This window comes from Natator depressus, chromosome 10, assembly GCF_965152275.1.
Source record: "Natator depressus isolate rNatDep1 chromosome 10, rNatDep2.hap1, whole genome shotgun sequence".
NCBI lineage: Eukaryota > Metazoa > Chordata > Testudines > Cheloniidae > Natator > Natator depressus.
In genome coordinates, this window is record NC_134243.1 from 19023770 (window position 1) to 19038850 (window position 15081).

The following is a 15081-nucleotide window of genomic DNA, read 5'->3' on the forward strand; positions in this document are numbered from 1 at the left end:
ACTAATGTGGATTAACAGAATGCAAACAATGAATATGTAATGCAAGAAAGCTTTGTAGACCTTACAGATAGGTAATCTTCATTATTGCTATCAACCCTTTTTATTGCCCTAGACTAAAAAGTTTAAAAGATACTGACCTAGAGACCACTCCATCTTAGTGTTTCAAACTCTGATCCAAAGAAGCAGAGGGGTACATTGGGTCATAAAAAACACAAGTCAGGTCAAAATTAAAAGCAGATGGAGAGAGAGGATACATCTGATTTATCCTCACTCTCCATTTTAATACTTTAACTGTAATATCTTCACTTACGTAGCAGCTTTTAACCGAGGATCTCAAAGCACTATATTTGTGGGGAGGGGTGTACACACTCCAACACCCACCAGTTCCTCTCAATTTCACCCTGTGAGGTGGGTAATTTTTATTCTCATTTTACAATGAGGAAAGTCTCTAATTCTGAAAGTTTCAGTTTTGGGGTTCTGAATCCAACATACTTTAAGTATGTTAAGATTTTCTAAATGCTGAGCCCCAACATGTGCCACCATTCAGCACCTTTGAAAAAAGTGTCTACTTATTGAAGTGTCTAAATAGGACGGCCAGTGTTCAGGGATTTGATACTCAGTTTCAGCATTACCAACCCACGTGTTTAAAAACCATGAGCCACGTGCCCCAGAATCATGAGTTTTTAAAAATAAAACGTTGGATTCTTTGTGTTTCAGCCTTTCAGATACACTTATGTACATTTCCAAGGTTTCCTCTGCTATCATGCGGGCTAGAAACTTAAGCCTTGTCTACACACACAACCACCCCCACTCCTTTCCCCAGAATATACCTATATAATTGTATCCAAAGGTGCTTTATACTGGTTGGGGACATACCAGTACAGAAAGGGGTACACAATATCTTTATCCTGGTAGAACTGCATCCACACAAGGGTCTGTACCAGGATAATTACGTCAGTAAAAAATAAGAAGAAGTCATACCCCCTATAGAGCTATACTTTGTATAGACCAGACCTAATTTTTTTCATTAAAAATGAGAGTCTCACATTAATCTTACGACTTCAGGACCTTGAGATTTAAGAAACACAGCAAATACCAGCCTGAGGGGTTTTTTGTTTTTGTTTTTTGGCTGCAGTTTTGGGTCACAAAATCAAATCCTGTTTCGCCCAATCTCTACACATTTAAAAACCCCTCTATTTACTTCAGGTCTGCAGGATTTACCCCAGAATGGTTTGACGATACCTTGCTGGGAACCATACTAACAGATTAGTCTTTCAAATGAAATGCAATGCCATACCCCCACTCCCACCCCGGACACAGATGCACACGCCTTATCCAGTTCAGCATAACCGTATGTGAAATATTGTTATCTCTAACAATGCTTCTCTGAAATATGTCTCTTGGAGATCTGTTCACCTTGTGACTTCCTGTTCCAGACTTCTTCCTTTCTACAATCTCGCTGCCCCATTATCAGCCTGAAAACCATTCTCGCATCTGTATTTCAAATGGAACCACAGTATCATCCAGTGGCCATGTAAGTTAATTCATAATGCATAACTCCTCTGAATGTTCTCAAGAACCATCAACTTCTACACTCTGATATTTGAAGAGGGCACTCTGCATTAACAATTATTGACCCTGCTGGACTCATTATTGGGTTTTCCCCCCACCACTTTCTCCTTTTTAATTTCCATGGGATTCTACTTTTTGCTCCTTTGCAGAAGTCCTAGAACTAGATTTTTATCTAGCCACAAGTCAATATATAGTTTATAGATCTGTGTCTGACAGCAAGATTTTATTGCAAAGAGTAGGTGCATATTGTTGTTTGAATCTAGCAAATATGGTTGTGCATTTGCGTCCACAAGGTGGACTGGCCCAGCAAACACAAGTGCATAGGTCTGCTGCCATTGCTTAATGTAGGCAGAGCAACATGATCATAATTCTGCTAGGATACCAATGGTTCTGGATTACGCCTCATAGATTCTGTACATGGATGCAAGGATGTGCTTTCCTTGATGAAGAATCAAGTAGTACTCTTCCATCTCAGCTCTAAATCCCCTTTAGACTCCTCATAAAAGACCAGAAGTAACAGTTCAGTTATTTTGGGGGTTGGTTTGACTTTTTTGGTCAAATCCATATGGGAAAAACCCACTCCTCTTTTGAATCTAAAAAGGAAGAGCCCTTAATTACTAATCTTGTTACAGTAATACCCTTCATAAGCCTTTTTCTCTACCTCCACAAGCAGAGTATTATTTTTCTCTGCGATACCAGCTGCACTCTTACTTTTAAGCCCTAAACTGAGCAAATCAAATCAACCTAACAATTGCTAAAGCATGTGTCTAATGCATCTAACATTTATTCACAATTACTCTCATGTGATCTCAATGAAAATTCAAAATGCTAATTTCACATAGTTTAGCTTCATGTGTTTCTAGCATTTTTTTTTGTTTTGGTCCAGCAAAATAACCTGTGCATTTAAACATATGTCTAATTGTCACTGGTTTTAAATTAGTATATACCTCTTGCTATATCTTTGGTTTTCTAAACTTCCATCTATGGATGAAATGCCTGTGGTTTACAGTATGTATATGGCATACAATTAGTCCCTGGCATTTTTCTCATTCCACAGAAGCTTGTAATAAATGCCTATTAACATTTCCGGTGTTGGGTGCCCGAGAAAACGCACAAAAATGGCACCGCATAAGGGTAAGGAGAAGAAGGAAGAGCAGGTCATCAGCTTGGCACCGCAGGTTGCCGAAGGGGAAAATGTGTTTGGCATCTACCATATCTTCGCTTCCTTCAATGACACTTGTGTCCCTGCAGCCAATCTCTCTGGAAAGGAACCCATCTGCCGAGTGACTGGTGGTATGAAGGTGAAGGCCGACAGAGACAAGTCTTCATCCATGGCTGCTATGTTGGCAGCCCAGGATGTTGCCCAGCGATGCAAGGAGCTGGGCCTCTGCCTTTCACCTCAAGCTGCGAGCTACAGGTGGAAATAGGACCAAGACTCCTGGACCTGGTGCCCAGTCAGCCCTCAGAGCTCTCACTCATTCTGGAATGAAGATTGGGCGCATTGAGGATGTCACCCCCATCCCCTCTGACAGCACTCGCAGAAAGGGTGGTCGCCGGGGTCGTTGTCTGTAAACCATGGCTGGCTTTTGTTTCATCATTAAATCTCTCAAAGAAAAAAAACATACAAAACAAACATATATTACTATAATGAAAGAGCACTTTCTGATCATGAATGCTGTACCCTGGGAAGCCCATGAAGAACAGAAGTGTCCCATAGAGAACAACAGTTGGGGATAAAAGGACTGCTGATGAACTTTTCATTTTTTCCCCCCATTTGGATTGTACAGTACCGTGGGATTTCAAATAATCGAACATACTGAATTAAAATGTACAATTACAAAGTTCTTACCAAAGAGAATTATGCTCCTCTTCAAATTTACCTTAGAAACTACCAACCATGGCACATGAATGATCTCAACAGGACACCTCCCTTGACCCACCCCATCCTCTTTATTGCCCCCTCCCCCATCCCACACAACTCTTTACCGCTGGATAAGTGCTCATGTTCCTATCACTTAAGTGTTACCAACCAATGCTTCTAAATACAACACTGTGTTTCCAGCACAGTGCTTAAATGGTAAACAGAGAATTTAGAATCCTGAGGTTTGGTGCAAACCCACATTTACAGTAAGCACACAAGGAAATTTTGTTTTGTAAGCGATGTATAAATTTTGAAAAGAAAACTATTATTGGATTACTGTAAATTTTTTGTTTGGTTTGGTTTCTAAAATAGATTTTTGGGAAATCCTGATTGTTTCCCAGCACTTATTTCAGAAAGTGTATTTTGGCAGAACATGACATGATCCATAAGAGTCTAATACAGGGTTGCCAGTTTTGGTTGGACATATTCCTGGAGGTTTCATCACATGACAATCTAAATTAAAGATTAATTTTTATTCCTGGAGACTCTAGGACAATCCTGGAGGGTTGGCAACCCTATTATTGAGAAAACAGACTGCTAAATACTTTTATTTTGTTCTTAAATAAGGTGTTTGGGTTTTTTCTTATTTTTAATCTTCCAAGTTTCCCCAGTAGCTCTAATCTGTAATAGAATATTAAACTGTAAAACATCTCACGTAGCTTTAGTTACTGATAAGATTTGATTCCTACTGTTCTTAAAAGCCAAGTGACAGGCTCTCTCAGTGCTTTCATGGCCTTTATAAAGTAGTGGCCCACTAGGAACTGCGTCAATTGCACTAACCTGTCAAAGAACAATACACTGCAGAACAAGTCTTGATGCCTGTACTTGAATAAGAGCACCCTAGGAGAACACATTTATGAAATAGCTACAGGTCTGAAAGGTCATTCTCAATGTATCTACTATTTCTCAGAAGTAAGTATGGTTGTTTTCCAGTGACGCTCTCCCTGATTGGATTGGGCTATTACGTTGGGGCTTGGATCTGAAGGAGCAGGACGACAATGATTTATATGAGAAGGTCTTATATACAGAGCCTTTGTTCATACAATTTTACTGTATTTCGGTAGCACTAAAGTTGTGTCAAGAACTGATAAAAGCCGGGAACTTGAAGGCCTGCTGCTCTCTCTAAGTTGTGTGTGGAATAAAAGGCATGCCGGTGTATCTGAAGTGCACATCTTTTCAATCTGCTATATCTTACTCTCTCCCTCAAACTCACTCACACAGTCGTCCTACAATGAGGGAGTCACCCTGGTCTGGTGAAATCCCACAAAGCATTCCTGCATCACAGACACCTTTTGTTGGCTAAAGATAAGGGCCCCCTTTTTTGCCTGCAGTGATGCTTACACTTTTGCAAACACTTTACAAGTGGAGTTTACAAATGTAAAGTGTCTAAAGTTTACCACAAAACTCAGACTCAAAAATTATTCCCAGTGGTTTGACTCAGCAGACTCCATACAACTTTGAAGCTTTCTCAGCTAAGAGAAAGCATGAGTGCCTGAGTTTGAGCTAAAACAAAATCCTGTCCCACCCACTAAAGTCATTGAAAGGTTTGCCACTAACTTCAGTTGGAGCAGGATCAAGCCCAATCTGTCCTGCTCCTTCAGGTGCACAGTAGTTCTGTGAATCAGGCTTCACATTCCTTATGCTTATGCTCAAATAAATTGGTTAGTCTCTAAGGTGCCACAAGTACTCCTTTTCTTATTCCTTACTCTGTGAAGGAAAAGTATAAGCAGGAAAGGCAGGGAGCCCTGGCGACAGAAAATCAAGTAGAAGAGTCCAGGCATTGGGATCTTGGCAATGAACATCTTATTTCAGAACTTGAGGCCATCTGTGATACCATGTAGAACACTGCAAGATGTGCTGGGGTAACCCAAACCCACAAAAATGCTCCCATCTTATACAAATTGTTACCCTTTTTGGCTCAAGTGGTTGGCAAATATTCATGGAATGGTGGGTTGTTTCATAATCAATTTCTTCTTCTAACAGAGAGAAAGATATTTCGTTGGTGCAATCCTATTTTTGCACAAAGAATGTACAAAGAGTCCTATTTGCGTGAACACAGTAGGAACAGAAAACCCAAAGCAGTTTCCTTGCTCACAGTTCTAAGCCTACCTTTCCAGCCAGCTCTCTGCTCAGAAAAATCTCTCGCCTGGCTCTCTCTCACGGCTACACTACGAACACTTCTCTTGCGGTCTCCTGCTTTCAGGCTGCTCTCTCGGTCTTCCTACACTGCTTTCTGCCTGCTTCCTGCAGCTGTCTGATATATAGAGAGCTGCAACCAAATCAATCCCCAACTCCTGCTGTATATTCAGACTAGTCTTTGGGCAGTGGCTTCCCTTGCTTCAGCTATCGCTATACGAAAGAACATTTAATTGTTCTCTCACTTAGCCTGAATGGAAGGCGGCTAGTATGCCCCATCAGCTTCAACAAGATCTGACTGCCCATAGATCAAAGAAATGCTTGCTGAGAGCCATCTAACCTCCAGCAGAACAATATTAATATCCAAAAACTGAACTAGCCATTCAAAGTGGGCAAAACCTACCTGGTTTCATTGCCAACCCAGAATAAAGATGATGTATGGCAAGAAGGACTAAATATGCAAGAGTAGACCCCGATAGAAACCTGCAGTAAAACTTTCACTGTAAAACAGTGTGAATTTGAAGTGACAAAATCCAGATAGCTATTTTTTTTTTTACTTCCTCCAATCTCCAGTGTGTCATTTTTCCGCCCCTTGGAAGAAAGTAGGTCTGTAGTCTGGGGTGGTGTAATAAACTCAACACTGGAGCAGGCACAGTCAAGTCCAGCTGTGTTACATGGCAGCACTGTCATGCTTACTGGTTTTCCAAAACACATTAGTACATTCTCCTAATGTTCCAGGGAGTATAAGAAATAAAACAAAACCTAAACTGTGCAACCTCTGTAAAATGCTGGAGCTGACCTGGCATTGGACTACCTGGCACAATCACACAATTCAAAATGGGATTTTTATCACAGTATTTTCATCCCCAGTCAATCAGGGTCTGTATTTATAGATCATTTTTCATGTACATTGGCCACCGACTGCTCTTTCTATCTCTACACTGGTAAATATTTTTTTCCTTGTACAAAGGAAATAAGAACATCATAACCAAGATGAATTCCAGCATTAGAGCCTGGTAGCTGAGATGACAGTGACATACAGCATGATTTTAGAGTACTGTAGTATCAGAAGTGTACAGTAAATTTGAGTTAGGGATGTAGCCTTGAGTTTTTATAGCAACAGTCCAAGGAGAACAAAGATGGAGTGTGCCTACTCCAGCAACACAAAGTCAAGTTGGCTCGTTCAGAATAATCTGCCATGTCAATTAAATGTAACCTATAGATTGATCTTCCTGCAGGAGCCAGTCCAGGTGCTGTAGTTGGCATTTTGGCCTGTTTCATACAACCCTCCGAGATGGATCAATAAAAGGAAGGTAGAGTGCAATATATGGTGCTTATGTATCTGGCTAAAAGAATTAATTGACTCAGTAAATGCTATTTAGCCATGCCACTTTAGTCCTGCTAGATAAATATAGGTATTGTATGGTTTATTCCATATGATGTAATCTAAAGGATTTAAGGTTATTTCAGTACTGAAAAAAGGTGCATTTTTCAAATGGGTGGGGACAGGGGAGGTATAATTTTGTACCTCTACTTTTGGGAGACTTTTCAGTATCAGTTTTATTTCCAAACTATAGCTAGTTGAAAAGCAGACACAGTACATGTCATATAAGCAAAGAGTCTAATACATTTATAGTAGGTCTCCATTTTTCAGCAGACATGAATCCCGGGTCTTAGGAAATTAGAATTATTTAAGAGGCAGACAGTAGATTAAATCATCTTTTGCTTCTGTTGTCATGCACAAAAATAAATGACTACAGCCCTGTCTATGTTCCAAGTTGCATCAATGTAATCAAAGCTGTGATTTTTAAACCCATTTATTTAAGCTTGTGAAAAATCCTGAGTGTGGACACTCTTAAATCTGTGCAAATCTGCTTTACATTGATCAACTGTGTTTATAAGACAGCTTTATACCCAGTTAAGAGTGTCCATACTGGTGTAACTAAACTGTTCTTTTTTTTTTTAAAAAAAAGAGACACACCTTTAATTAAAGGGCTGCAACTCTGGGTATAGACAAAGCCTAGCTGCCAGTCTTGCTAGCTGCTTTGCATAAACTGATGCATATGCAAGCCTGGGCCCCCAAGGACTTCAGTGGAGCTCTCTGCAGGTGTCTGCCCACCTAGAGCAACTTGCAGGATTAGGGCCTAACATTTTCCATTTGAAAATCCTGCCATTTATTTAGGCTTTTTCCTTCTGGGATGCAGCAGAACCTTGCTAATCTGCGGAGTTCTAATCATCACTAACAACCTGGTGATATTTTCCCCCATCTCTCAGCTACGATTTAGTGCAATTACTGAGAACTCATCATTACAATGCACACACAGCGCAATACATCTAGCCTAGTCCATCATACATTATAAATTATACAAACTAAACTACAAACTATAAAAAAAAAAAAAACCAACAGAGTACATTTACGTGAGGCATCATTTCCCCTTTTTAGGACGGTGCTTCTTCACTTCTTTGATCATTCATAAAACTCCTTAACTCAAACTTGGGTCACCAGCACTGCATTGTGCCATCAGGGGAGTTCTGCTTAAAAACTACTGTTGCATTACAGCTCCCATTTATTAGTAGTGAGGTTCTACCTTAGTTGCCTTTCAATTGAAAAAAAAAACAAACAAACAAACAATTATTCATGGATACCAAACAAATATCCAAGATACACCAGGTAATTCTAACTTATTTATTTGGATTTAAGCTAAAGAGCACAGGATAAATGGGTGTTATGGGCATTTGTCATTTAAAAGCCTACCTAGAAAACAGCAGTGCATTTTTCTAGCTCAATATTACAAATCAAGATCCAAATCTTGTGAAGACATAAGTACATGCTTAACTTCACACACGGCAAGTAACCCCCGTTGATTCAATGGGACAAACAACAGAATGTAAAGTAAAACACTAAGCCTACAGGATCAGGGTCCAGCAAAAAAAATCTCCACTGCCCACATCCATCTCAGCCCTCTCCAAATACCCTTCTCCCTGATTATATGAGAGGAAAATTAGGTGTTACTTGTACCCACGTTTGGTTATGGCAATAAACTCTACCCTACATTAAACTCCTTCCACTGGAACTCTCTCTAAGCAGGGCATACGTTATTGTTCCAAATGGAATCTGATCAGCATTTAGAGCTAAATGTTTATGTCTACTCAATACCCTGTTATATAAGAATTTGTAGTCATCTGGCATGCAGAACTGTTACTGACATCAGAGGAAGCTATATACCCTGAACAAGTGCGGTTTATGCACCAATACCTATGGAAAATCCCCAGTGTGTCGTAAATTAGGGAGAGACACTTGCATGATTTGAAAGAGAAGAACAGCACCTTTAGCGTCATATTAGTCAACTCACTAACATGATGCAGATGGAGTATTTTGGGACATGGAGCCTGAGTAAAGTGGATATTGAATTCTCCTAATAAGATTGCTGTACTTTGCTCTTCATATTTGTAAGTTTATATAAAATGTCATAAATTTATATGTATAAATAACAAAGAAACATTTCTTGCAGTTTGAAATAATCCATACAAATCCTATCACAGTAACAGCCTCTTCAAATTTTACCCCTAAGGTTTTTGATAACTCTATCCAATAAAGAGTACAATAATTTCATCAGGCAAGAACTGGAAAGGCGGGGTGGTAACTGGGTTTGGGAAGTAATGGCAATGAAACTCTATGCATGCAGCTCTTCAAACTGGCACTGATTTGATAAAAATGCAAAGTGCAGAGTCATTTTAGGCTCATTTTTCTACATCTTTCAGAGAGTTAAAATACTTTTAAAGCAATTGTTTGAAACCCTGGGCCTTCTAATAAAACTCTATGGGCAGAAAGACAAAGACGTCACTGCTAGCATTTCTAATCACACTTGGACCATGGGCTCAATCCTTTTTCATGCCTTACTCAGTCTAAACTCCCATTGACTTAACCACCATACATCCCTTGGTTGAATTTTAACAGCCTCAGCTGGCACTTGGGCAGCCTCCACAGAGATAACGAAGGCTGAACTAATTCATTTTCTCTCTCATAGGGGTTGCCTTTCTAGGCAGAAGTTGAGACATACTGGCAAGGTGGTATATGGAGACTTGTACTTCTGCTGCCCATGTTGTATGTACTCTATAGATTATCAGGGGTTTTATTATTATTATTATTATTGTGTGTGTTGCAATAGCACCTGGAGGCCCCAATGGAGAACAGAGCCCCACTTGATTAGGCACTGTCCATATTGTTATATACAATCTAGATTAATGAGCAGCTGTGTCATTCTTGCCCTGCAACCTTGGGTGACTTATGATATCTTGCTGAAAGTTTCCAGCTGGGCCGCTCACAAGCAGGGTTCTAGCTTGCAAGCCACACTCTGAATGTTTGTGTGAAACTGCAGCCTGCCAGCCACACTTGGGTTACACTCTAGCTCTCACCAGCCTTGATTATACTGCAGGGGACCCCAACACACTCCCAGTCTTAGATTCCCCCCAGAAATGTAGGTCCTGTACTGCCCAGCCCTCTCCTGGACAAGACAAGTCCATTTTTCTTGAATAGAAATAACATGCACACAACTTGCCACCACAAATGGAGTTTCCCCAAACACTTCAATTTAAAGACACTGGATTAGAAAAAGGGCACGTCCACACTATACATTTAAGTCGACCTATGTTAGGTTGATTTACAGCCACCGCAGTAATTACTGCATTTTTTCACATCCACACTACCCTCCTTTTGTCGGTGTTGTGAAGAAGCGTTTCTACTGACTTAAGATTGGCAATGTGGGGAGCTGCTCCCTGGGCTCTTGGCTCCCTGCTCTCCACTGGGAGCCCAGGCGGCAGCCTGGCTGGAAGCTGAGGAGCCCGGGCAGCAACCAGGGAGCCAGGATGGCAGCCCGGCTGGGAGCCGTGAGGGCTCTAGCTGGAGCCCCCCCACCTGGCCCAGGATGACCACCTGTGCTGTGAGCCTGGCACACGGTTCACAGCAGGGAGTCTACCAGCCTTCCTTGTCAATTTCACGGCTGCAGCAGGGAGCTGTAAAATTGACAAAAAGGACAGTCCACAGCCCACGTAAGTGTATTGCCCTAACTACACTGATATAAGCCCTATGCCTAGGGCACTTACACTGGTGGGAGCAAAGCTATAGTATAGACACTGACATAATTATGTCAACATAAGCTGGAATAGAAACTTGGTCTCCCAACTCCCTGTCCAGTAGACCATGTCGTATAGGGCTGTAAACATGTCATCTTTCATCAGCACTAAACTCACGTCACTACTTTGAGAGGTTAGGGTTTTTGGGAGAAAGCTCTTGCACCAGAGGAAATCAATGGGGAGCCAGATCTCTTTCACTCTTAATTTACATCAGAGCATGAGGACCACATGCTGACATTGCCTCTGTCCAATGCCTTCTCCAAAAGATACAAACGTTTTCAGTGTCCTTAGACCAGACTTATTTAGAAAATAAATATGGTAGGTAGTCTCCAGGTGGATAGGAAAGCGCTGGTTTGACATTAACCAATGTCATCGGCTATCGGGTAGAGCATGAACTCAGCATTCAATAAAAATAAGTCTAGAGTCACTCTACAGCTGGCCCATATTCAACTGACAAATATCCAGCTCTGCATTTCTACGCAATAAACGTGCACAGCAGCTTCTTTACTACTGAATTTCATTGGGACAACATTTTTCCTACTTCACTTGTTTTGGTTTAACATACATTACACATTTCTCTTTTTCAGTTTATGCTCTTCCCTCAAAAATATGCAAGAATAAATCATTCCTTCTGTGTCTCTAATATGATTTTGTCACATCCTAAAAGGTCAGAGCATGTAACTGGTAGCATATGAGAGAGCAAGAGAGAGAGAGAGAGAATTAATGTTTATAGAGGATCAGGTTAGAGGAGTATTGTCATGCCAGTTTCAGACTTTATGTTTATGTTGCTTTTCTACAAACCTTTCCGATGGGAAAGTAATTCCTAGGTGACCTAGCACGTACAGGTGTGCAAAATCTGGTTTTTTGGTTTGCTGGCAATTCTAAAAAAGTTTCATTTTGTTAGATACAAAATGTTTTGTTCAGATTTCGAGCATTTTAAATTTAGAGAAGATTGGAGATTTCTAAACAAAAAGTTGTTTGAATCAAAACATTTCTTTTTAAAAACGTTGAGATAAACTATTGACTTTCTGAAAGTTGTTTTGTTTTGTTTTTTTACTAAAACTATTCAGCAAAACTGACATGAATTCACAAAAAACATGTTGGTGTCACCAAATCTGCATTTTTTTGCCCATCTCTACTAGCAACAGAACTGTGTACAAGCTTACAAGTAGAAACATTTTCACTGTTTGCTCTTTTGTCATTCCCTTACTTTTGTTGATCAAGTGCAATACGCAATTACCCCGATTTGTATAAAATGCTGCATGCATTTGAATTACAAAAAGGTATCACTAATGTAATATACTTTGTTTAAATCAATGGCTCTCAACCTTTCCAGACTCCTGTACCCCTGTCAGGAATCTGATGTGTCTTGTGTACCCCAAGTTTAACCTCACTTAAAAACTACTTGCTTACAAACTCAGACATACAAATACAAAAGTGCCTCAGCACATTATTACTGACAAACTCCTTGCTTTTTCATTTTTACCATATAATTATAAAATAAAGCAATTGGAATATAAATATTGTACTTACATATCAGTGTACAGTATATATACACTATACTACAGAGCAGTATAAACAAGTTATTGTCTGTATAAATTTTTTATTCAAACTGACTTCACTAGTGCTTTTTATGTAGCTGGTTGTAAAACAGGTAAATATCTAGATGAATTGATGTACCCCTGAGAAGACCTCTGCGTATCCCTAGTTGAGAACCACTGGTTTAAATTATATGGTGTGTCCCCCCCGGTTGCTAATTTAATACATTACATGGTTTTTTCTTTGTCATATCCATACTTGACAACTCCCTGAAGAGTTGGATAGGAGAGAAGTAGAGACAGACGTTCCCACATATAAACATACTAGTCCCTTGGAAGGGAAGCATCTGGCCCAGGACAGAATAGGACTGAGGCCATGGCCTCCTAAAGACAAAAGTGGTTGGAGGCTCAACAGCAGTAAAGTTATGTCTTTGTAAAATGGCTTCAGATTCACTCCAGCAAATCTGTTATCTCCAATGTTACAAAGGCCTCTGTATTTACAACATGATTCCGTAATCTGTGAAGGTTTCCTCGTAGATTCATTCACATAGGTTTAAATTTCCTTCATACACTGAAGAACCAGTAATTCGTCTTAACGTTTCTTCTACCGCATATGTATGGGACTATGCCAGATATTTCCTGCAAGCTTTGTAGCTCATGGTTGTCTCTCTCATGAACTCTTTCACTGGAGCGCTGATTAAAATTATTGCTGTAATAGCTATCTGAGTAGCACTAGCCTGGATTCAGTGTTGCACTGGTTGAGTAAGGGGGTTTAGGACACTCTTTCTGCCAGGGCGGATGCAGGCAGAATGCCTCAGGAAGCCATGAAGGGAACATATTATACAGTGCTTCTAAGCACTATTGGTGAAAGAATGTAGCATGAGCTCCCAATGACCTTGTCGGTGATGCGTAGTCTAGATGACGAACCTTCTGTATGCACCATCTTGTTCTTAGAGTGCTGCAGGCCTACTGGCTGGGACGCTTCACCCTTGCATTCAAGGAGCACTAGTGCCAGCAATGGGAGGAACACGGATCACCGTTCACATTGCACCCCCCGTCAGTACCTGGCCCAAACTGGGGAAGCTAATGATTCAACCAGCGAACCAAATGCATCTTGGTCACGTGCCACCTGAGGAACATTGTGCATATGCTATGAAGAAGCAGTGCCACCATGCTGCTAGGGCCTCCCCAGAGGAGCTGCAAGACCCCATCGTAACATTGTATGTGATAGCAGACAGCTGACATCTCTGAATGGATGCATCTTTGTCATAGAAATAAATGGATAAAATTAGACAAATTTGGTTCCTAGGGCCATCAATCCAGTACCATTGACAAACATTAAATCCATTTAAACAGATGAACAAACCTTAGGGGCCTAGACACATTCTCTCCTGTTATTTTAATCTCATTCCTCTCTGATGTGTTGAAATTGGCTTTCTATCTCCTAGATGTATGTCCTTGTCTCATTCTTGCTGATGTTCAGGTCCTCCTTCTTGCTTTTGTTTCATCCACTCTTTCGATTACTGTACCTTTTTTTTTTCCTAGTAAGATCCCTGAATGTGCAATTAAGAGATTACAGCTTGGTAGAAAGTGCTGCTAGGATCTTGAGTGCCTAGTGTCAGCTGGAATAAGCATGTAGTTTGCTTGACTCAGCTGCACTGGTTGTCAGTCAGTCTCTGTTAGTTTTAAGCTGCTTTTCTTATCTTATTGTCTTAATACCAGCTCAGCTCTGTTCCCCTCATTCCTGATTAGAGAGGTAGGATAATTCATCCCCAGCCTACCTCCCTAGCAGTGCCATGGGGTCACCTCAGTATCCAAAACTGTTATGGTAAATACATCAGTGCCTCTAACTAGGAAGGATAATGACCATAAAAGTCACTTTGATATAAACAGAGAAACATCCATTTTTTTCCATTTAATACCAGATACTCAGCTAAGTTTATAAGAGATGCCCCAAGGGTATAAGTTGAATAATAGAAAAATCCAATTGGTTTCTTCAATGAGTTAATTATAGTTAACTCCATAATAGACTGACGAAGCGAGAAAGAATAAGCGATGGCTCAGAAGTAGCCAAAACACAAGTCTTGCAGTGTGTTTCAGGCGGGTTATGTGAATGGAACCATGCAGGTTCGCTTGGGGGGGTTGGTATTTGTCCCTCCCCTGCTAGTTTTCAGGGAGGGGTTTCTGTTAGAGCTACCCATGCCTCCATCCACTCTTGTCTTTCGGAGGCCATGGCCTCAGTCCTACTCTGCCCTGGACCAGATGCCTCCCTTCCAAGTGACTAGTATGTTTATATGTGGGAACACCTGTCTCTCCTTCATTTCAGTTTCCTGTTTCTTCACTTAAAAATAAGTATGTGTGTGCGTGCGTGAGTGAGAGAGCAATATATATGTTAATACATAAACACACACCCCTAAAGAGATGACTCCCTTGTCTTTGAAAGTAAATGTAAACCCATATGTAGTTCACGAGTTGTACAATGTTTTTTTGGATTACAGGATAAACTTTCAGAAGGTCTGAGGCCCAGCTAACCTATGAATTGCAGAGGCAAATCTGGGAACTTGCACTTTTGATTTCCATTATCGGTACAAACCATCTGCATAATACATAAGGGGGGGGGGGAACACTTTATTCTTTTTTTTTTTTTTTTTTTAAGTCTTGTCATGTAGCTTTTCTCAAAGGCACAGACGTGTTCAACTGCCATAGACTTTTAATGGGACAAGGTGGGTGAGGTAATATCTTTCATTGGACCAGTGTCTGTTGGTGAGAGAGACAAGCTTT

The 15081-nt window shown here is 40.5% G+C and overlaps 1 pseudogene; it reads left to right on the forward strand.

Moving 5' to 3' along the window:
- Nucleotides 1-2665: 2665 nt before the first annotated feature.
- LOC141994899 (small ribosomal subunit protein uS11-like) lies at nucleotides 2666-3177 on the forward strand (annotated as a pseudogene).
- Nucleotides 3178-15081: the final 11904 nt, after the last annotated feature.